Genomic DNA, 26,060 nt, shown 5'->3' on the forward strand with positions numbered 1-26,060 from the left:
CATCTCTTAGCTCTGACTACGGTATTTCCTTCCCTTCTACAGTCTTTGCTAGCGAAACACAATTTGAAGTGTTTGATACTCATTTAAAGCGTCTCTAACGACAATGCTTAATAATTAACTTATTGAATTCTATTATTTCCTTAGTCAACCTAAGATGTTGACCCTCGATGCAGTCTAGGTGAATTAGGTTTTAATGTTACCAACATGTCATATTTGTAGCCTTTTAGGGTTGGTACATGTTACCCAATTCATTTCCATATATATTGCGTTTTATTACAATTTGTCAGATTCCGATATATCAATTTGACCTAGCCGAATGACCTAGTTCCCTCGGTTTTCTGATTTCAATCAAAACTACAAACTTGTAGATCTATGTCTTATTGCACATGGGGTAAAATTTCAGGTCATTCTGAGTTATGTAGACCGAGTTATGGTCATTTTACTATTGCTGGTCAGAATGTACCAAAATTGGTCACTTTAGGTCACTTTTGGTTCAGCCAGTTTTTGGACCCGAACTTGTGCAAGCTATTTGACTTGCTTATGGTCATTTCTGGGCTTTGGTGTCTTCATAAGACTTGTAGATATATGTCTCAACTATTCATGGTAAAAATTTCAGGTCAATTGGACCTGTTTTGAGTGAGTTATGGCCAAAAAACTAACTGCTGCCAAAATAGTCAATTTTCAGGCCTTAAATGCACTAATCCGGTTGGTCATTTTCAAGTCACCTTCAAGCAGAATTTTGGTAAGCTTCCTTCATGAAAGTTGGCACTTTTTGTGCCTAGTTTCATCTCTAATTGATCTCATACCAATTGGAGCCACACACTTAAGGTTCTAAGCCAAAATACACAGTGCCCTATTGCACATTGTTCATCACTCATCAAAGCACACATTTAACATTACCAAGTTACACATTCATGCCAATTCTGGTTTGTACCATAACCTAAAAACATTTTACTTCACATTGTTGGTCATTTTTCTAGCTTATAATCACACTTAATATGCACCTTATAGTACTGAATTTACCAAGTCCAAATTACACACATTTAACTACATAATATTGCTCATTTACATGTCCAAACTCACACTCTTATACACATATACATGCTGCCATAACAAGTACCATAATTCAACAATAATATTCCATAAACCAAACCATAAAGCAACATATTTTGGTCCACACTTCACATTGCGAATTGTAATCTTCTTGATTAGCTTTCCAAGCTTCCAAAGTCAAGTGTACATTCACATTTACTTAGTATACATCACCCAATTTATTCCTATACACATAAACACTTCATTAACACTTTAATCTACCATTTACATGCAAGGATAAAATGTTCTTATGGAGTTTCCATGGCTGCCAAAGTATACATCTCCTTAAAACATCAAACTCCAAAAATCTTTCCATAATTCAATTACCCATAACATCGGACAAACTTTAATGAAGCAAGCATAAAAATACCTACTTACCACTTTGGAAACTTTTCAAAACCTTGAATAAACTTGATCTTCTTGCTGCCTATCTACTGCCCAAGTGGTGTAGAGCAATTTTAGTGAAGGAGCTTGAGGTTTCCATGGTTCGATCATGCTTGCATGAAGCTTTAAGGTGGATGGCAATGGAGGTTCTTCTCTCTTCCATATTCGGCTATATTTTTAGAGGTTGAAGAAAGTGAATTTCTGCTGTACAAAATGAATAATAACACTAAACTTTATGTGTTAGTGGAACACTAAGTGGAGATTTAAGTATTTAATATTCTAAAGATTTCAAATTCCACATTTAACTCCCAATTTTAGCTATTTAAACTATGTACCACCCATTTAATTTTTCATGACATTTTCCAAGTGTAATATCATTTATTTTTAATGGACATTTAGGTCAAAAGACAACTCAGGGTGTCAAATGACCACAATGCCCCTGTTCGGGTTGCATTCCCGATTTTTTCGGTAACACCGGATTTTATCATTTTCTCGATTTCTCACTTTTCTTTATACTAATTTATTAATTTTTCTTTGATATTTCTTATAGTATTTATACTTCAATAGACATTTATTTAAGTCCTAAAAATATTTTCCAGGGTTTTCATGATCGAGGGCTAGTCAGCGATCAACGCGCAACTTCAGTGCAGTCACCTATCGTTAGGGTTCTCATTTCGTTTAACTTGGTTACATTTCATTGCTATTATTTTTCCTTTGTTTTCTTGTATTTTCTTTTCTTGTATTTCATTATTTTATGTCTCCTCACTCATATCTAAGTGTAGTTCTAGGCATCCTAATTTGTCCAGGACAACCTGGTCAACTGAAACGATGAGCACTACCAAACTTAGGGTGTTACAACCCCCTTAAAATAAATTTCATCTCAAAATTTTACCTAGCATCGAGTCTACGAGCAGTGTGGGTGTTGTCTCCTCATATCCTCTTCACGCTCCCAAGTAGCTTCCTACTTTGAATGATGGTTCCTGACACTTTAACAGTGTATTTGTTTATTTCATTTGCTTCACCTCATATGCGAGAATTTCTATGGGTTCTTCCTCATATGAGAGAGTGCGGATTTACCTCAATTTCTTCAGTGATAGTACATGAGATGGGTCGGATCTGTACCTCCTTAACATGGACACATGAAGACCTTTGTGTATCCTTTCTAGCTCTGGAGTAATGCCAGCGGATATGCCAAAGGACCCACTCTTTCCGAACCTCATATGGTCGATGACTCGGTTTCCCCTTTACGCCAAATCTCATAATCCTCTTCCAGGAGAAACTTTGAGAATACCTTATCACCTTTGCATATTCAATATCTCTTTTCTTGGATCAGCGTAGGACTTGTGGCCAGTGCGATGCGGCCTTGAGTCGATCTCGATCAATTTAATCTTTTCCTCTGTCTGTGAAAAATTTACGGCCCAATCATTTTCCTTTCACCAACTTCATCCCTAACATAAGTGAGTTACGCACTTTACGCCATACAAAGCTTCATATGGAGGCATCCCAATGCTTGATTGGTAGCTATTGTTATAAGAAAACTCAATCAAAGGCAAGTGTGTATCCCAACTACCTACAAACTCAAACACACAAGCGTAGCATATCCTCCAATATCTAAATTACCCTTTGGTGGCCATGCATGCGTGGATGGAATCTTTGTCTTTGAAGTTCAATCTAGTCGGGGCTCTTTGTAGACTACCCAGAATCTAGAAGTGAACCTAGGATCTCTATCGGATACAATAAATCACGGCACTCCATGCGGTTTACAATTTTATATATATACAATCGCCAATCTTTCCGGCTATAGTTCATACGGGTGGCAAAAATGGAAGCAGAACTTAGTCGATCTATCAACTATAACCCATCTTGCATCATGACTATTCTTTGTCCTCGAAGTCAGTAATAAAATCCATAGTTATCAGTTCCCATTTCCACTGCAGTGCGGCAAAGGATGTAACAAACCATTGGAACTTGATGTTACGCCTTTGCTTGCGACAAGTTAGGCATTTGGAAACAAATTCAGCTATGTCTCTCTTCATACCTATCCACCAGTAATGCTCTTTCAGCCCTCTGTACATTTTAGTTCTACCAGGATGCATAGCAAAAGGAGACTCATGTGCTTCCTTCATAATGATCTGTCTCAATTCAACATCATTAGGAATGCATATTCTGCCCTGATGTAGCAATAAACCATCATCTATCACAGAGAATTCAAGTTTCTTGCCTGTGAACTTCTTTCGAACCGATATTTATCATCCTTTTGAGCTGCTATTCTGATCTGATCAATCAACATTGGCTGTACATGCCATGCAACTACTGTTTGTCCCTCATCATCAATCTCTAAACTGGCATGCTGTGCTTTCAACTCATGTACCATGGACAAAGGAGAAACTTTGAGACTTGCCATAGTCTTGCGACTTAAGGCGTCAGCTACCACATTGGCTTTCCCTAGCTGATAGTCTATTAAGTAGTCATAGTCTTTAATCAGTTCTAACAATCTCCTTTGCCTCAAATTCAATTCCTTCTATGTGCCCAAATACTTCAAGCTCTTATGATATGTGTAAATGTAATATTTCTCTCCATACAAATAGTGTCTCCAGATCTTTAGAGCAAAAACAATAGCTACTAGCTCCAAGTTATGTGTTGGATAGTTCCTCTCATGCGGTTTCAGCTGGCATGATGCATAAGCAATGACATCTCAATCTTGCATCGATTATCTGACCTAACCCTTTGTGAGAAGCATAACTATTAACTTTTTATTCTTTAACAGTTTTAGTTTAAGTAAGGAGTGGAGCTTCAGTCAAACACTTCTTCAACTCATCAACACTCTGCTGACATTTATCTGTCCATTGAAATTTTACATCTTTTGAGCGGCTTGGTTAGTGGAAAGATAACATAGAAAACCCTTTCACAAATCGTAGTAATATCCGGCTAAACCCGAGCTGCGAATTTACGTGATATTCTGGCGGCTTCAATTAAGGATAGCTTCAACATGTTGGAATCTACCTTGATCCCTTGGTGACACAACATGTCCCAAAAGAAGATTTCTTTCACCAAAATTCACATTTTGACAATTTGGCGTATAGTTGTTTCTCCCTTAGAGTATGCAGTACAATCCGCAGATGTCTGTCATGCTCCTCTGTATTCCTCGAATATATCAAAATGTCATCAATAAACACCACCACAAATTGGTCGAGATATGATGCGAAGATAGTGTTCATCGGATCCATAAGCGGTGGAGCATTTGTTAACTTGAATGGCATTACGAGAAACTCATAGTGGCCATATCGAGTTACGGCGATCTTTGGAATACTCTGCTCTTGCACCTTCAACTGATAATAACCAGATCGCAAATCAATTTTGGAGAATACAGCTGCACCCTTCAATTGATAAAAAAGATCATCAATGCGAAGCAATGGATATCTGTTCTTTATTGTCACCTTATTCAACTGTCGGTAGTCAATACATAAGTGAAGAGTGCCATCCTTCTTCTTAACAAACAATACTGGTGCTCCCCAAGGTGACACACTAGGGTGGATAAAGCCCTTTTCAAGTAGTTCTTGCAACTGTATCTTCAATTCCTTCAACTCTGCTGGTGCCATTCTGTATGGTGTTATGGAGATTGGATCCACACTAGGCATAACATTTATTTGAAATTGCACCTCTCTTCCTGGAGGTAATCCTGACAATTCATCAGGAAACACATCTAGAAAGTCATATACTCTAGGGATGTCCCTCAATGCTGGACTCCCCACTTGGGTGTCTACCACATGTGCCAAGTATGCTTCACACCCCTTTCTGATCATTTTTCTGGCTAGTGCAGCCGAAATGATGTTTGATGGCAATAACTGCCTCTCCCCATGTATTAACACTTCACTGTACTGAGGAAGACCAAAAGTGACTATCTTGATCTCTGATCCAATCATGGCGTGATGCCTGGCTAACCAATCCATGCCCAAGATGATATCATAATCTCTGAAGGGCATTTCAATGAGATCAGACAAAAAAGTGTGTCCTTGGATCACCAAAGGACAATCTCTATACATTCTATTAACCCTGACCTCTTGTCCTAGCAGACTTGTTACTAGCACCTCAAAGTCCATTTTTTTACATGGAATAACAATGCAATCAATGATGCTAGCACTCACATAAGAATGGGTAGAACCCGGATCAAATAACACAAACACATCTTGATTAAAGGTTGAGAAGGTACTAGCCACAACATCGGATGTCTCGGCCTCTTCTCTCTGTCTCATTGCATAGACTACATTGGAGCCTTTGTCTTGCTCGATTGTTTTGCTATGCCTTGGTGCACTCTTTGAGCTACCTCTACCCCTGCCTCTATCTCTTTGGGTGGTTGTGAACCTCTGGTGACGGGGCTCTGAGGCCCGACCATTCTGCGGTAGTAGGAGGTGGTCCAACTCTGCCAGTCTTGGTGCGATCTTTGGCAAAGTGTCCTGTGCCTCCATAGTTATAACAGGCTCCAATAGCCTTGTAGCATATCCCACCATGATTTCTTCCACAAGTTTCACATTGGCGGGGAGGGTAGGAACCTGCAGTACTCTGTGACCGGATAGAGGAGGTTTACATCTGAATATCTTCCCCTAGGACTTCTTACCACCTCTGCCATGTCCCCATGGTTCTTCCTCTTTCGATAAGACCACTTTGGAACTGCATTCTCTTGACTTTCCCTCTTTTACGTCTTCTCGATTTCTTTTTCTGCAGGGTCGCTTCAGATTCAATTAATTCTAACTATAGTGCTTGAGAAATAAGCTCAGAGAAGTTGTTATGTTTGAATTCGACCACTTGTAATCTGATACTGGGTTTCAAGCCGGTTTCAAACCTCTTACATCTCTCCTGTGGTAGCAAGTAGACTTCTTTGCATAATGGCTCAGGCGGGAAAATTCCCTTTCATATTCAGCCATTGATCTACTCCCCTATTTCAGACTTAGGAACTCTTGTAGCTTCTAGTCCACATAAGCATCAGGGACATATTTTTGTCTGAACTCCCTGAGAAAATCATTCCATGTTATGCTTTGAGTTCTACGGTGTGGGGAATGGTTTTCCACCAGTCATATGCATCCCCCTGTAGCAGAGATACTAAATATTCAAACCTAAGCTCCTCTGTTCAATGTAGTTTCTTGAATACCCTATCCATTCTCTCTAACCACTGTTCTGCCTCTAGAGGATCTACTGTTGCCTTGAACTCAGTAGCCCCATATTTCATTAATTTGTCATCTTGCCTAGCGAGAGGCGTGGTTGTACCAGGTGTATGCGTAGTGGGACTTAAGTAGGCATATTACCAGCCATTTGTTAAAACATTGCAGCCATCTCTTTGAGGCGAGCGAGGAAACTATAGTCTTGAGGGTGGTCTTCTTGATCCTTGACATTGTGTAAGTGGGGCATCCTTGCACCTCAGCCTCTATTTATTGATCGACCAAACGATCACCCTCTTCCATAGTCAATGCGAGGATCTTAAACCTCCTGAACAATAACACAAGGAGATTTCCTCTCGTTAGTGCATATTTATAATGTAATGTACTGTATGTATCAAACAATGACATTGAGCAGTTGTACTATGAAGAAAGACTATTCAAATTACGGTGAAAGCAGAATTTAAAAACCGGCTTTGATACCACTTAAACATGACACACCCTACTCCTCTGTAAGGCATAACATGATCCGTAGTATACCTAATGAATTACCAACCGTCTCACGATAACCCATTAAATACACTATAAGGGATTTTAAAACTTTTCTTACTTCTTTTTATAGTGGTGAGCACTAGTTACAGGTGTTAAAAATTTTTTTGAACCGAAGTGAAACAGCTAACACATTTGAATTATTAGTAATTTCAGTAAAAATTTTGGCGGAGTGCCATCTGTATTTTGAATAAAACAGTTCTTCAAAAACCTGTAAAAATCACTTCAAATATATTTTTCAATCTCAAACTCCAACATTTAATCAATACAATATATTTCTCAACTCAAATCCACAATAATTTTTCAATATTTCCAAAGGCTGAGATAAAAGAAATATATTACAAATTTTACAAGCCAAAATAATTCATAACTTATTTTATAACTTCAATGTATAATTTTAATTTACAACTGCTCAAAACCAAGAACACTATATACATACAGTGAACATACATTACAATACAAAATCAGAATATGGTATACTTATTATATCAGATGATCTCTCCTTTGAAGCACTAGCGACCTAGTCTGCTGTTTGTCACCCTACTCCTCGTAAGATGTAACATGTTCCGTAGTACACCTAATGAATTACCGTACTTCAACTACTTATAAAACATTAAATATAATACAATGTATTTTAAAACAATTCTCGTTCATTTTGGAATTGGTGGGTAAATTTTTTTTCAAATTTTAAAAACCTTCATTTAGAGTCCAAACATAAATCAAATTTTTGGATATTTAAAATTTCCGCAATTTTTACAAAAATTTAGATCGAATCTGTATTTTGAAAACAGTTCTTCTAAACCTGAAAATAGAAACACTCCCAATATATTTCTAAATCACAACTCCATTTGCAACCACCAAACTTCAAATCAACAGCAATAGCAACATTTCAATTCAAAATCCAAATTTTAAATCAAGAATTAATATCACAAAACATTTTATAACTCATGCACATTGCATTATAAATCATTGATTTACAATAATAAGTTAATTTACAGATGAAAAATCTCAAAAATAATATTATTATAATTTTATACGTATGTTGCTCAAATTCTGAGAGATACATATGCATACTATCATATTTACATCAAACTAAACTACGAGGTATAGACAAATACAGTACAAAAATTCTTCAATTTTGCTCCTCTCTAGCTATGTGACTTGCTCTGCTTTGTTATGTCCTTTTCTCTACTCTGCGTGACAAGTTAAAGCTATTCTTGAGTATATAAATTGTGACACCCCTTGCATTCTACGGTGTGGTGAGCAAGTTATGCCACTCGGTGTCTTGGGAGCACTCTATTTTATCGATTTCATTCTGTTCTTGATTTATTTATTCAAAAACTTTATTGAAGATTTAGGCTATTTTACTTTTATCAAAATCTAACTAAATTGGAAATTTCAAAAATTTTAACGATAATCAGACAAAGTGTCATTGTAATTTGGACTATGATTCTTGAACTGCCAAAGACAATTTCAATATATACTCAATTCCTCAAACTTAATAGTCTCAAAATTTTCAAACATAATGTATCTCAATCTGATTATCCAGTTTCTCGAAATCTCATTAGATTTTCAATATCTCAATATTCACAATTATAATCTCATTATAACTTAAATTCAATTCACATACTAAAATACTTACTTTGAATAGCTTCCATAATTTATAGGTTAATTACATGAGTTTATTTTGTACAAGATATACAAATAATTTACAATGTGCTAGGAATGAACAATATACATAACATGTATAAAATGAGCCCTATCTACATGCATTCTTTGAGGAGGTGACAATCTTGAACTCTTACGACATACGCGAATCTGGACTCCAAAAATCTCGATCGACGATCTCTTTGGTTTTACCTTGATTACTGCGAGGAAAGCAATTCCATCGCGCTCAAGCATTTCGCTTAGTGGTGCAATAATATAACGAAATAATATATACAAGTAAAGAAAGAAATAAATGATAATTCGGATACTCAAGAATCAATTTAATTTGGTATGGTATTTCTAGTATCAACGATCTTATATACTAGTTTGTTCCTCTTTGGAAGTGCTTAGTTTATAACTTTTGATAATACTAGCGGTATATAATTTATTCTATCTGTATTGTATTTCAAGTGCATGCGATTACGCAATTTATATTTTTGTTATGTTTCTTTTGCTAATCTCTTTTGCTTATTCATTCAATACTTAATTTAATTGTCTTGGATTTTCATTATACTTAACTTAACTTAAGCTGCTGAATTGAATAATACTTTAATTATTGCCCAAGTAACCTATACTAGATGACTAGTGGATAGCGGGTCATTGTACTGGACACCGCATTGCCTCGGGCCGTCATACCATGGGGCCTTGAGCGTCAACCACGTATCACGATCGGTATGGCTAAAAGCTATGATATCACATAATTGGAATAATTGCCATGAATACTGGCTTAAAAGCCATGAATACGGGAATAAAGCCATGAATACTGGCATTAAGCCTTTGCGATCTTGCTAAAACAATACCCTATTGGCATGCCAAACTATCCAAACCAATCTTGTTAGGTATATTAGGGCATTTGATATTTTAAAATGTTAATATATTGTGCTTTATGACTTCATTTTTTTTCATGATAAATTTCAATCATAATTCATACATTCATTTGATCATTTATATGATCACAATTCACATCAATTATTCTTTTATACCATTGTACTCAAAATACTTCTCCTCTTTACAATAATGAGAACTAATGTCTCATTCATACATTATCTGGTTTATTTGTCCATTCATTATGTTATTCATATTGATCACAATTCTAAACAATGGTTCACATGTACCATTGTATTCAAAACATTTTCCTTTCTCATTTATACATTCAAGAATCTACTTATGTAATTAATTACAAATTTTATATTTCAAGTTGAGTTTCTAATATTTTATGAATTCCATTTGTGATGGGCATATATGCCTAACTATCTATTCACATCAATTAGGTGACTTATTTTTCATGTTTCAAGTAATCCATGAATATTTCATGGATTTCAAATTTATAGCCTAAATTTCTTTTTAACAATTTTGACTATGATGCATAGTCCATATTTGTCATACAATTCTAAGCATTTAAGCTTAGAATTGGTTCTAAATCTTCATCTTAATTTACTAATCATTTTGATTACTATTCACCTTACTAGTCAGCAAAATGTTGACCTTTTTATACTTAATGAATATATTAATTCTTATTACACCAAGATCCCACATTTTGAGTTTTACATTTTCTAGTATTAATTGCCAATTGCAATTTAAAGTCCCTAGATGCATTTCTAATTTCAAATTTTGAATTTCAAGTTTTGGTGTAACTATTCATTTCATTAGACAACTAAAATGATGAATTTATAATAAACAAAAGGTACAATGGTTTTAAAAATACCAACATACAACATTTAGTATTCAAAACTGGTACGTTTTGGTAATTTTATCAAAGATAAGGTCATTTTGGCAAAATTGCCAATTTTTAGTTTTGGTGTCACTATTCACCTCATTGGTCAACAAAAATGTTGAATTTTGGATAGAAAATAGGTGTATTGGTCTTAACACCTCAAACATACGACATTTTGTATTTCAAACTTGTTGGTATTGGTTGCCAATGCCATTTTTAAGCAATGCTAATTGAGCAAAATTTTCGGTTTTCATGCTTCATCTTTACTGTTCCATTTGTTATTTTTACAGTGGGAATTTGAGGAAATGGTAAACATGAAAGTTGTTCCTTATTTTGTCTAGTTGAATTTACTTTTTTGAATCACTCCATTTGGAGTTTTGTAGCTCAAGTTATGGCCAAAATAAGTTTACTGTTCACGTGTCTTTGTTCATCTTTGAGATTTTGGAGTGCAGTGATTTTTGGTCCAAATTTGGTCAGTAATTTGATCAAGTTAAGTTCATAATTTGGTCTAACTTTCTTCATATGAAATGTTCTACTATGCCTTAGGTTTTCATCGGTTCAAGAATCGCCTAAATCCGAGTTTTCTAGAGAGAGTTATAGCCATCCAAACATTACTGCTCAAATGAAAATCTGCAGAGTTGCAGGTTTGAACAGTAACTGTGACTGCCATTTGTGTTAGGTTCTGGTCATAATTTGGGGTAGGTTTCTTCATGAAAGTTGTTTGTCTATGTCTTAACTTGTTTCTGTAAAAATTTCAGGTCAATTGACCAAATCTACAGTGAGTTATGGACAAAATGAACAGTTACTATTCATTTGGTCATTTCTGCAGGGGCTGTTGCAGGGTGTCCGGATTGGGGCCAAGTTTTGGTCCACTTGCTTTGGTCTTTTGGGCATGGTTTCTTCAGAAAAAATGTGTCATTATAAGCCTAGTTTCATGTCCAATTGGCCAAACACCAATTGGACCTACACAGCCAAAGTTATGGCAGTGCAAGTGGACTGAATTTTCAGTCCCTCTGCTGCACTAACAAGGCAGCCTACACATTCACTTGGCTATACTATTTTTCAGTCAAATTCTTTGTCAACATAGCTAAAATGGTCACTAATTGACCCTTATAATGTTCTTTCACAATTCCATAAGCTAAATCTAAGTTTCACTTCTCAAAACCTAATGTCAATTTAAATTATCCATAAACCTCAATTAGCACACTAATTCAACATCCATGCATATTCATACCTTAAACATCATTTCTATCCATTCTAAATTCATTAAAACAATCAACCTCATCCTTCCTTAGGTCTGCCAAAAATTAAAGATGCCCTAACACATATAACTTACTTCAAACTCTTACAATTTCTTAACTTAAAATGATGCTTTAACAAGGATTAAAGGAGTGAGAGTGAAAGGATAGCACTAACCTCACTTTAACCTCTTGTAGGGCAGATTTCTTCAAGCTAAAACTTCACTTTCCTTCCTTTTCTAGGCTGCCAAACACTCTCCCAAGATGAGTGGACAAGTTTTAATGAAAGGGGTTTAGGGTTTAGTAGTGGAAACAAGGGAGAAATGAAGCTTTTTGGTTAAACATCAATGGAGGGAGAAGAGGGAGAGGTTTAAAACGTTTTGAAGAAGAAGAAGGAAGCTGGTATTTTAATTCCTTTGTCCTTGTTTATCTCTTTTTATTAGTTAGTAAATTGGTTGTTTAATTGTCATTGGTGGATGCTTTTAAATGACATCACCTTATGTCATAAATAAGCCTTTTTTTTCTCATTTTCTTTTCTTTTCTTCTCTACTTCTTTTCAATTTAATTTTTAGTAATATTTATTCATATTTTATGTCATATTAATTATTTACTCAACTGGACAAGTTGGCCAAAAATCACCTCTGAAGGCGAAATGACCAAAATGCCCTCTGTTTGGCTTAACGGGTCAAAATTTTCTGTACCGATTGAAAAATTTTTCTAAATATTTTCTTGGCATTCTAATGCCATAGGAACCTCAATGACCCTTTTCTGGAGTCCCAAAAATTATTTTATAAATTTTTCTCCGGGTCTAGAGCTCCTCGTTGCGAGAACCGCAACTTACCTCTGGGTTACACATCGCTTGGGCACAGGCTCATTTGACTTAGTTGTATTTTATTTCTAAAATTTTTACTAAATTTTTCTTATTAATATTTGAGTTAATTATAGTTCTGACTTTAGTTTAAATATTTTCGGACGTTCTAGCTGTCGGACCGAAACCCGATCAAGACGATGGTATGCGGAATTGCTCACAGGAGGATGTTACATAAATACTCGATGGTGCACAATAATGCATAAAATGCATAATATAAACATTTATTAAAAAATCTTCTTTCAAAAATATCTTAATCTCATTTCACATTTTTTTCTCAAATCACATTTATAACAAATCATAATTTACAAAGCAATATAGCACAACTTGATCAAACAATTTAATAAATATAGAGTTGCCAAACAATAACACAACTTAGGACATGACACAAAATTTTCCAAACATGTCGTGTGTACATTACGATAAGGCATACTCAACCCACTAATCGAAATCAATGAGGAGGTGGCTAGCTAGCTAATGAGTACTCATCCAAACTCGCCCCTCGGTGGAAAGCTAAAGAGGAGGAATATAATCAAATATTAAACTCACCCCACAAGTGGAGAATGAACATATTAATATTGTCATGCCAAGTGTGAATTAAAAACAATTTAAATCAAGTTATTTAAATATTTTATACAATTCACAATTCATATTTCATTCTAAATTTTCATATACAAAGTAGGCAACACATTATTTTTCAAATAATATTTTCAAAGCTATAACAATCAAAATTATTCACAACATTTATTTCAAGAATTGTCAAGTAGAAACAAAGAATTTTAAGTTTATTGTACACAAACTGGCGTGAGTCGTCTCTGAGCCTTGACTCGGTCCCTTATACCTTCGGGTCTTTTTAATTGAAACACAAAATTTATAGTGTTTCAGTATCTTATTCACAATAAATCTAATAATTAATTCATAAATACTTAATTCTAGCCCAAATATGCTTAAACTAATATTCTTGAAATATTCATTTTGGAGTTACTATTAATGGTACTAACAAGTCAATTTGATGAATTTCTAAGGCTTAATAGGTATGAGAATTACAACTTCACACACATACAAAATTTTGGTCACTAAATTTTTTGGTTTTATTTGTTTATTCAAATTCTAAGTCTTTTAGGCAAATTTGAAAATTTTGATTTTGGTGTCTAAAGTTGCCTTTGCTCCATTGGTCATCTTGCTGTTGGAATTTAGCAAAACTTTCTTCATAGAAAATGTTCCCTATTGTCTTAAGTTTACTCTCCTTTTTAAATCACTCTAATTGGAGTTTTGTAGCTCAAGTTATAGCCATTTGAACCATGGCTGCTGGATTGGACTTAACTTGTTTACAGGCAAATTTTAGTTACAGCAATTTTAGGTCACCAACTTTGGGTGGCCAAATGACTTGGTTAATGGAATAATCTGGATTTTTGTTCCTCATGAAAGTTTTAGGTCTATATCTCATCTGTCCACTGGTAAAATTTCAAGTCATTTAGACCTGCCTAGCTCAAGTTATGGCTAAATGAACAAACCTTTGTTCATTTAGTCGGTTTATGCAGCGGACTAAGATTTTTCAAGTTTGGTCAATTTGTTCACTAGGTTTTAGTCACTTTTTGGACATGCTTCCTAAATGAAAATTGTGTCATTTAGTGTCTATTTTCATTCCCAATTGGTATCATACCAATTGGACTTGTAAAATTTCATATTTGGTCCCTCAAAAGTAACTTGGTCATGCTGCCAGCAGCATGACCACACTCAATCCGAATTTGGCCTTTACTCCAACCATTCCAACACACTTCATTTGGTCACCATTGACCATTTCTCACTTCAAATTAGGTCAAAGACATCATTTACTCATTTCTCACATTACAAACTTATGCCTAGTAACCCTAGTTAGCCAAAATTTCAGTTTGGTCCTTCAAAAATCAGTTTCATTTCATTTCTTTAGTTTCTAAGTTACTTTAAGCTACAACACAACTAATAAATCTCAAGTTTTCAAATTAGGGTGCTTACCTCAACTTTGATATTCAATCTTCAATTTTTCTCCTCTTTTCTTCTTTTTTTCTTGCTAAATTTCTTTCTCAAGGGAAGGAAATAAGGTTTTATGGAGTGATTGGGGAAGAACTTAGGGTTTAATGGGGAATTTAAAAGCTTGAAACAAGCTTTAATGGAGTTTCATTTATGGTGATATGAGGGAGAGGAGAGTGAGGCAGCAACACATGAGGAAGAAGGACTTTTATTTATTTATTTTTCTTTTCTTTTCCTTCTTTTATGTCTTAGGAAGACCATAATTCAATTTAATTTAATTTATTAATTATAATCTTTATGGCATCATGCATGATGTCATGCATGATGTCATTTCCCTACACCTTTTTCATTTTCTCTTTTTTTTTTCTATTAGTTCTTTAATTTAATTTCTGACTTTGAAATTTTCTTTTCTCCGATTTTATTTGACAGTTAGGTCAGGAGTTAGCTCTCAGGGTCAATTGACCAAATTGCCCCTCGTCGGTTCAACCCGGTTCGCAATTAATTCAATATTTCTTCTGGCTCCCTGACCTAATTATTTGACTGACTTAACAATTCATTTTTGTGATTTTCTCTTTTCCACTGTATTTGTAAGGGTCCTAAGAACCGCAGCGTCATATTTTACAGTTCGAAATTTAAGTTTAAATCGACTTCGTAGTCGTTCCCGAGAAGGTCACCCATCGCTGTGACTCTCGGCTCGTTTAACTTCTTCTGTTCTGTTTTTCTTATTTATACTTAACTAATTGACAATTACTAATTATTTGTGTTTATGGCTTATTTAGTTTTCTTAAGTGTGGTTCTAATTCTCTTAATTGTCCAAACCGACTCGGGTCACTAGAACAGTGAAATATACCAGGCTATACAAGTAGGGGTGTTCACATTTGCCTGTCAGTCTGTCTACTTGCGACAGCAATGAAATGCTATTGCTGAGCCATTGTCTTAGTGGTGCACAACATTAACTAAATACAACTTTAAAACACAAATCATAAGTCATATTGTAACACCCTAGGCAAATCCCACATCGGCAAAACACGGGAGAGATGCTGGGTTTATAAGTTGGTGGTTCGTAACCCCTAGTGACACGTTTTAAAACCGTGAGGGCTTCGGTCCAGAGCGGACAATATCACTAGAGGGCGGGCCATTACATTTATGGTATCGAGCGCTCGCGTGCAGCCTTGGCGATGGTGGGGCAAACCTCGGCGAGGCCTTTGAGTCCCATAAGAGGGTGGATTGTAACACCTAGGCAAATCCACATTGGCAAAACACGGGAGAGATCTTTGGGTTTATAAGTTGGTGGTTCGTAACCCCTAGTGGCGCGTTTTAAAGCCGTGAGGGCTTGGTCAGGCGGACAATATCACTAGAAATTTGGTAGTTACACATATAAATAGTGGATACTTAAAATCATAGTTAAATTCAAAGACAATGAATGTCATAAAAAATTTAAACTCCATTTCACAATATCACAATAAATCTCAATAAATCAAAACATGGTTAAATTCAAAAGACAGTGAATGTCAATAAGAATTTAAACTCCATTTCACAATCTCACCATACATATCAATAAATTACACACAGCTTAATCATGTTCCAAAGTTCAATTCGTCCCAAAGCCGATGGCTAATGAGAATTCAATTCGTCCCAAAGCGATGGCTAATGAGGAATAACATAGCTAGCTAGCAAAATATGAGTACTCATTTTATTCGTCCTCATGAGGCACACACCTCAACACTTGATCGAGAGAATTCAATTAGTCCCACTAGACAAGCTATCGAGGAATACAATCAATATACATGATAGATGTGGTTTCAATCCATTTACAATTCTTTTCAATCAATAAGTATCAATCAAATAACATTCAAACAATAATTCACAATTTCAAAACATTTACAATGCTTTTCAAGCAATAAGTATCCATTCAAACACATTTTCACAATTTAAAACAATAATATACACATAGTCATAATTTATTTCAATTGAAAAATTCAATAGAAATAATTGTTGTTCACAAACCTCTGATAACTTTCTCTTGGATCTGACTTAGTGTTTCCTTCCCCTTCTCTGAGTCTTTGCTAACTGAGAAACATAATTTGAAGTGTTTCAGTACTCATTTAAACTGTCTCTAACAATAATGCTTAATAATTAACTTATTGAATTCTATTATTTCCTTAGTCAACCTAAGATGTTAACCCTTGATGTAGTCTAGGTCAATTAGGTTTTAATGTTACCAACATGTCACATTTGTAGCATTTTAGGGTTGGTACATGTTCTGTAATTCATTTCCATGTATATTGCGTTTTATTGCAATTGTCGGATGCAGTATACCAATTTGACCTAATTTGGATGACCTAGTTCTCTCAGTGTTCAGGTTTCGGTCAAAACTCCAAACTTCTAGAACTATGTCTTATTCCAAGCAGAGAAAAATTTCAGGTCATTCTAAGTTATGTAGGCCAAGTTATGGTCAATTTACTATTGCTGATCAGAATGTACCAAAATTGTTCACTTTAGGTCATTTTAGGTCACTTTAGGTTCGGCCAGTTTTTGGACCCAAACTTGTGCAAGCTATTTGACTTACTTATGGTCATTTTTGGGCTTTGGTATCTTCATAAGAATTGTAGATATATGTCTCAATTATTCATGGTAAAAATTTCAGGTCAATTGGACCTATTTTGAGTGAGTTATGGCCAAAATACTAACTGCTGCCCAAATTGTCAATTTTAGGCCTTAAATGCACTAATCTAGATTTGGTCATTTTCAAGTTACCTTCAAGCAGAATTTTGGTAAGCTTCCTTCATGAAAGTTGGCACTTTTTGTTCCTAGTTTCACCTCAATTGGTCTCCTACCAATTGGAGCCATACATAAGGTTCTAATCCAAAATACACAATGCCCTATTACACATTGTTCATCTCTCTTCAAAGGACACATTTAACATTACAAAGTTACTAATTCATGCTAATTCTGGTTTGTACCTTAACCTAAACACATTTTACTTCACATTGTTGGTCATTTTGGTAGCTTATAATTACACTCAATATGCACCTTATAGTACAGAATTTACCAAGTCCAAATTGCACACAATTTAACTACATAATATTACTCATTTACATGTCCAAACTCACACTCTTATACACATATACATGCTGCCATAACAAGTACCATAATTGAACAATAATATTCCATAAACCAAACCATAAAGCAACATATTTTGGTCCACACTTCATATTGCGGTGTAATCTTCTTCAATTAGCTTTCCAAGCTTCCAAAGTCAAGTGTACATTCACATATACTTAATATACATCACCCAATTTATTCTTACACACATAAACACTTCATCAACACTTTAATCTACCATTTACATGCAAGGATAAACTGTTCTTATGGAGTTTCCATGGCTGCCAAAAATATACATCTTCCTTAAAACATCAAACTCCAAAAATCTTTCCACAATTCAACTACCCATAACATCCACAAACTTTAATGAAGCAAGCATAAAAAATACCTGCTTACCACTTTGGAAACTCTTCAAAACCTTGACTAAACTTGATCTTCTTACTGCCTATCTACTGCCCAAGTGGTGTAGAGCAATTTTAGTAAAGGGAGCTTGAGGTTTCCATGGTTGGATCATGCTTGCATGAAGCTTCAAGGTGGATGGCAATGGAGGTTCTTCTCTCTTCCATTTTTAGCTGGATTTTGAGAGGTTGAGGAAAGTGAATTTCTGCTATCCAAAATGAAGATTAATGTTCCACTTTAGGTGTTAGTGGACCACTAAGTGGAGATTTAATTATTTAATATTCTAAAGATTTCAAATTCCACATTTAACTCTCAATTTTTGCTATTTAAACTATGTACCACCAATTTAATTTTTCATGATATTTTTCAAGCGTAATATCATGTATTTTTAATGGACATTTAGGTCAAAAGACAACTCGGGGTGTCAAATGACCACAATGCCTGTTCGAGTTGCATTCAGATTTTTGGTAACAAGGTTTTTGTCGTTTTCTTGATTTCTCACTTTTGTTTGTACTAATTAATTAATTTTTCTTTGATATTTCTAATAGTATTTATACTTCAATAGACATTTATTTAAGTCCTAAAAATATTTTCTAGGGTTCCCCGCAGTCCAGGGCTAGTCAACGGTCCAAGCCGCAACTTTCTGGTGCGGTCACCCATCGCTAGGGTTCTCGGCTCATTTAACTTGGTTACATTTCATTGCTATTATTTTTCCTTTATTTTTCTTGTATTTTCTTTTCTTGTATTTCATTATTTTATGTCTCCTCACTCATATCTAAGTGTAGATCTAGGCATCCTAGCTGTTTGGTTGTACTGGTCATAGGAACAGTAGAACGTACTACCAAACTTAGGGGTGTTACAAAGAGTATACTCCAAGTAAAGGAGAGGATAAAGATAGAAGTTAGCATAGATAAATCATAGAATATGTATGTGTGTGTATATATATATATATAAGAAGTGCAATAGGGAGAGATAAAATAGTTGAATCAAATGCAGTAGGAAAGATAACCTGAATGTCAGTAGAAGTACTAGTTAGAGTGGTTAGAGCAACAATTCTAAGTAACATTAAGGTGTTAATGACATAATTGAGACAGTGAAGGGATATAAATTTTCTAACATGTGATCAGTCAAAAAGGAGAATAAAGCTAAAGAATAGGATAATTAAAGTTCGAATTTGGGTAAGATAAAAGGAGTTGGCTAAAGAACAAACAGAAAGGCCCAAATTAGGATAAGATTAGGAAAAGTAGAGTCAAGATACAAAGGAGGCAAATGCAGTTCCCGGAAAGGTAAGCGAGATAAATAGAAAAGTAAGGATAAAGTGCTTAGGAAAAGATAAAATCGTGAGGTCCGTTGGGCCAAAGCGGATAATACTATCTAGTTCCAAGAAGGGCATTACAATATGGTATGGAACAATATAGATGAGATTAGCATGGCCCCTACGCAAGGAGGATATTAGGAAAAACGTTTGCCAAGGTATGGAACCCAAAAGTGCAGAATTCAGAGTAGGTCATAATTGATGCAGTGTTAGGAGCTGAATCTAGAGCAAGATCTAGATTAGAATTTGTCTATTTTCTGTACCCAATGTAGAATAAGGGGGCAATGAGATAAAAACCCATTAGGTTATTAATAGTATGAGGAAAGTTAAGTGAGGTATGCAACTAAAGTAGGTTGTAGCTATAGGGTATGTTGTGGTAACTTGAATTATCTTAGCAGATAAAGAAGTGAAGTCCGTAGGTAGTAAGTTGAATAAAATTCAACCTAATGGATCCGAATATGCCTGATGAGAGAAAGCAATGAGGGATAATAGCACAAAGTTTTGACATTAGAATTCAAAATGGTGAGACCTAGAGTTTGTAATTGGAGTAGACAGGTATTTTCAGCGTGACCAACAGGATAATTATGTAAGAAAACATGAATAATAGTATGATAATATGTAGTAGAACGCTAGTAAAGGTCAAGATAGGACATGATAAATATAGATGTTACTCACAACTTATTAGAAAGTACATGAATTAGAGGAGTGATTGTTGATAAGATTAGAGTAGATCTGAAAGAATCTGTTAGTGCTTTATCTTCCATAATATAACTAAGTATAAGGAGCATTAGACAAATAATTATAAGTATAGAGGACAAATGGAGAATAAAAAGGGATTGTAAGTTCTAAGATGATATGTTAGATGGAACAACAGTACAACAAAGGGTAGGTACAAGTGATATCTTATAATAAAGCACAAGAATTACAAAGAAAGGTTGAAATTGAAAAGGAAGACTAAGGGGTATGAGCTGAACATTGTTTAGCAAACAATGGTGTACGATAAATTGTAGGAGAAGATTTCTCCTTCTTTTCAAATTAGCTTGTTTTTCAGTTCTAGGAGATTGTGTTAAGAAGGGAGGCTGTGTCAAGTTGAACAATTAATTGAGAATTTGATGGGCACTAGTATGTACACAATCTCCTGAGGCAAAAATGATGGTAAGTGCATACGTAATGTCAAGAATGAAGGAGGATTAAGAGATGTGGCTATATCAAGGAGAAGGAATGTGTAAGGTATCTTGTCAGGGATTGTGATAGAACATAGATGGAACTTATAGGTTTAAGGATACTTATCTAACCCTGAAGAGCAATATCCTACAAAGGATAGTAGGGAACGATAATATTTTAATGGACATGTTAGGAAGGAGGTACAGGAAGAATCATCTATGGTTGATTGCACGAGTTCCATAATATGAGTTGTAGGTTAGTGCTATTGTCTGATACTATATGCTGTATGTGTCAGTGGAAACAAATCCCAGAGTTAAAATTTTAAAAGTAATGGAGTTAGCAATCAAGTTAGGACTAAGCAATAATAAAAAGGTTACAGTTAACACTGATGGGATGGATAATTTCAAAGGAAAAAGCACAAGGTGAGAAAAGATAAAAATGAATGATATGAGAGGGACACTAAGGGATGTTTAGGGCAAGTTATGGTAAAATGGTAGGTTAAAGGAGCAGTAGAGCCTCGATCTAAGTACCAATGTGTCAGGAAGTACGTTAGTAAAAAGTTTCAAGCAGAGGTCAAGGAACTCCTTTCTTAGGAAGGACGAGGATATGATAAGTCGTGTTGATTGGGAGGCTCGAGAATACACAAACTTTTGTCATGTCAGAAGAGAGACCCAGTTCACTTTCCAATATCGATAGATGATGTAAGGAATGTTTGGCATTTGGATGAAACTCTGCATAGTTGATTACCTATGAGATAGGTAGGAGTTAGTATAAAGATCTTATTAGTGGCATGAAGCAAGAGGGAAGTTCACAATGTCATGGAATTGAGAAGTACAGGTGCTTTTAGCATGAAGAAAAGTCCTACTAAAGTCCCAATAGCCAAATAAGACCAATAATGATCTTGGGTAAAGAAGCGCGTGCAAAGGTAGTTATTTTAGAAGGGCGCTTCATGAGACATTGTAAAACAAGTAGTATGAGTCACATCTTTACGCCACATGGATTGGTAATAGAAGGGAACTAAGACTAGTATTTCTATATACCATATAAGAGCGTAGTGGAAGCATAAAGGGCACTAGAGATATCAGAAAAAGATCAATGAGTACTCAGATGTAATGGCTTAGTTTCAGATGAAGGATGGTAGCTAGCTGAAAGTGTTATGCACTAATTGCAAGAGCAATTCATTATTAGGTGTAGAAATTAGCAATTTAAAATTTTTCCTTAACCTAGGGTTTCATGCATCATGGAATCCCATTAAGCTATTGAAAAACACATCATTTAATCATACTAAATCATGCTTTAAATGCTAATCAAGCCTAATTGCCATTAGAAAATAATTTCCCCAAATTATACAAAACTAGGGTTTTAGAGATAAACTCACCCTTGAGATGTAGAATCAATTATTCCCACCAAATCCAGATAGTGAAGACTATCAATTGCTAGTCCTCTAGCTTGTCCACACAAGCACTTGATCAAAGCTCCTTGATCAACTAAGAAACTCTTCCCTGTTCTTCAAATGGGGTGGCTAAGAAGAAGAAAGGAAGAGTATGTTGTGTTTTAAGATATTTCTGATTAGAAATAAGGAGAAACAATTTCTCAGGGCTTGATTTAAGAGCAGTAACACTTAGTGCTCTTGAATTTGATTTCAAGGATGACGATGAAACTTGAGAAAGGGAAGGGAGAAGATGGCCGGCTCACTTGGGAAGAAGAAGACTAACTTAATTTTCTTCTTATCCCTTAGATAAATATCTCAATTTCTTATTTAATACAAGTTAATAAATGGTGACTTCTAATTGGTTAATCAAAAGTTTTGTCCTAATCTCACTGGTCCATTTGTCAATACTTAGTATTAATCAAGAAATTAAAATTTAATTAATCATCATTAATCATGCCATTTAATTAATTAATCGATCATTAATTAATTCAATTTCTCCCAAAGTTGATAAGTCAAACTTAGTCCAAGTAAGTATTTGACCAAGTCAATATGGTCAAAATTCTTACTTTGACAAGTCAAATTTCATTTCCTCTTTAATTTAATTTCCAAGTTCATATTTAAACATTTTAAATATTAACTTGAATACTTGCAAGAGTGAATTTAATTTTAAGTCATGCTAGAGACTTTGCAATCTAATTGCAAACTAAAATTTATTAATTCAATTAATTAATTAAACTCTTTAATTAATTAATTAAATTAATTATGCTTTGATAAATTGCTCTTATGTGTGTGACTTACTAGGTTCATTATTAATTAGCAATGAGAATAATATTAACTCTTTAATATTATCGGAATCGTTCCAAACTCAAAATGAAATTATAATTTCATTCAAGTTCTCATAAGCCATAGTTGACATCTAGCATAATGAGCTATGACTACCCAATTAGTTATAAATTATTTCTCCAATTCATGAATCTTGATCATACGTACCATACACTAGAATCTCTCCGTTACAAAGACCCAATTCTAGCTGGAGTCATGGTTTATATCAAACTCTAATAGCATCGAATCTTATGTTCTCTTTTAATTCCAATTTATGACTAGTTAGACTTTCTTATTAAAAACTATTTTCTGGCTAAGTCTATCTGTCTTGGCTAGGAACTTAAATCATCAAGAACAATTAAATGAACATAGGACTTTATCTCTATTTACTTAGGGTAACGGATCCCATCTTGACTAATGTTTGCTGGTTTTACAACCACCACAAGTGTACGGATCACTAACAAGTAATAAAGTGATGAGTAGAGCATCGTTTCCATAAAGATCGTGTTGAGTACCAAACTATAGTGATTTTAATTATCTAGATGATCGAATTGTAGAGAAATAATGATTATATCTAAATCAAAAGAAATAAAATCTAAGTAATTAACTAAAATAAAATATTAATGGATAAAGGCATTCTAGAATTAGGGATTCACACTTCAATCAATTATAGAATCAATCTGGTTCATTCAATAAATGGGAGATTATTACTTTGATGGAAATTAATCCTAAGTTATCTTAAGACCTCTCTCAAGGCACTCAATGTGTATTTTAATTAACATAAACCCTACTTTCTTGGTGATTAAATTAATTAAAACCCTTTAAGATCTTTGATTAATATTGAAACTCCACAAAAGTCATCAGCCTATCTCTAGGTCATATTTTCTAGGTTTAAAATCTTAATTTTCTAATATTAATCTTCACCTTTAAGTCCTTCAATTAATATATGTAATCAATACTAAGTGGGTACCAACACATAGCATGCATTAAGATCACAAGAGATTGAATAATATAATAAAATAACCAATGTATTAAATAAAATCAAGCGGATCCATAATAAAATTGAGTGCTACAGGTAACCTAGAATAAAGAACCTACTCACCCATGGTGAGTTTTACAATTAAGTTTATAAATAGATAAAGAGAACTCACCCATGGTGAGTTTTACAATCAAGTTTATAAAAAGATAAAGAGAAGACATGAGAAGAAAATAGAGTGAAAAAACCCAGAAAGAGAGTTGCAGCCGTGTACTTTTGGAACTTGGCTAAAAATCCCTTAGAAATCTTACAGATCTTATTTTCTCCCTTGCCTCTCTTGAGGTTGATGTGCCTCCTTGAATGTAAATCGGCTCTTGAATGTTAATTCTCCTCCTCCCCTCAATTATTGACTTGTTATATTTATATCTGGTGTAAAAACCCTAATTTCAGAGTCCTAGAAGAATTAGAAGTCCATCCGGGTGAGGTTGGAACGAAGAAAAGTCGCATCAGAATTCTTGAAGGTACTTTACGGCGTGTAGTGTTACACGCCCTTGCCTGTGTAACTTTCTACCACTCTTGTTTTCAAGTTTTCTTTGTCCAGAAGGTTGCACGGGGTCCAGGAAGTTACACAGTCTGTGTAATGTTTTTGGCACTGTATTCTTCACGTTTTGACTTCCAAATCTCTTCCAAACTCGTCTTTGATTCTAGAACCACATAAAAACACCTAATAAAATATAAAAAAATCAATTAATTGAGTTGGATTAACATGTTTTCTAAAATAATAATGAAAACATATAAAAATAAACATAAAAGGATACTAAATGCTAATAAAATTTAATGCATGTTAACCTTAAATATCTATATAATTTGATGTAATTAAATACCCTCAAACTCAAACCTTTGCTTGTCCTCAAGCAAATTAAAACTTTATAAAAACTCATTGGGGTACTTAGAAATATAATAGAAAACTTAACTTGCACATAATTAGAAACTCTTCAACCTTCTTACTAATTCTCACTTTCAAGGCATAGGGACCTCAATAGTTACCTGCTAGAACCTCACCCCCTTTATGGTGCTTCAAATAACTATTCCTCTATACAAGGCCATTAATAAGTCACAAATAACCTGTTTTATAAGGATAGACTTTAGAAATACTTACTTTCCTAAATTTGCCTCTATTGCGGATAATTGTGATGAAGTGACTAAATTCCAACTCCATAGGCATATCTCAATTTTCTATCTCCACTAATGTAGCATACACTTTTCAAAAGATCAAAAGGTCTCTAAAAGGGTTGTAATGGGGCTAAAGGGATAATGACTTGGTTGCCAATGAAAGGTTTTTAGGGAATGCAAATATGAGGATAGCATGTATGCATAAAATACCAAGTATGTTAAGTTTATTCTACTGATTTTGTATGGAGAAAAGGGGCTTTTGATTTTTTTATAGTGCCAAGCATGCTTTCATGATACTTATCTTGGGACTTCTTCTCTCTCTCTCCTTTTTTTTTTTTTGTTTTTCCTTTTTTTTATGTCCCTTTTGTCCTCTCCTCCAAACTCATTACTTTTGCTGGGTTAGAAAGGCAAATTTTTCTTTGATTTCAATTGCACACTTGCACTCTTTCTTGAGTTCTACATCCTCTCTCCATTTTTTTTTTTTGCACTTAATATACTTTTTACTTATACATTTAGCTTCCTCAAGAGGATAGGATAGGTGTTTGGGTTAGGGGCTAGGTAAATAATGTAGGTAAGCAATAAATTCTAAGGGATAGATATAGATTTCAAATTGGCTACAAGGGATATATATTTTAATTAGGGGTGGCTAAGGCTTAGTGAGGCTATATCAAAGAATGCCTTAATCATCTCTTCATCAAGCATATGCTAGGATTTCGCCTTGATAGGTCCAAGAGACATGTTCTAGAGCTGCTGAGGCATTTTTAGGTTTGCTTGTATTTTAAAAATTTTCTCCTAATTTTGCAAGTTCAATGTGACAGATTAATGGCTATGAATGGGTTTAACTAGTTTAACTCAATTTAGGTGATTTAGCTTTTCACAAACAATATATTGAAGCCTTTTTGCCTATCCAGTTACATTCATTCCTCTTTCCCAGAGAGTCCAATCATTAGTTCATCAAAGTT

The sequence above is a fragment of the Hevea brasiliensis genome, chromosome 17 (genome assembly GCF_030052815.1).
Source record: "Hevea brasiliensis isolate MT/VB/25A 57/8 chromosome 17, ASM3005281v1, whole genome shotgun sequence".
In the NCBI taxonomy this organism is placed as follows: Eukaryota; Viridiplantae; Streptophyta; class Magnoliopsida; order Malpighiales; family Euphorbiaceae; genus Hevea; species Hevea brasiliensis.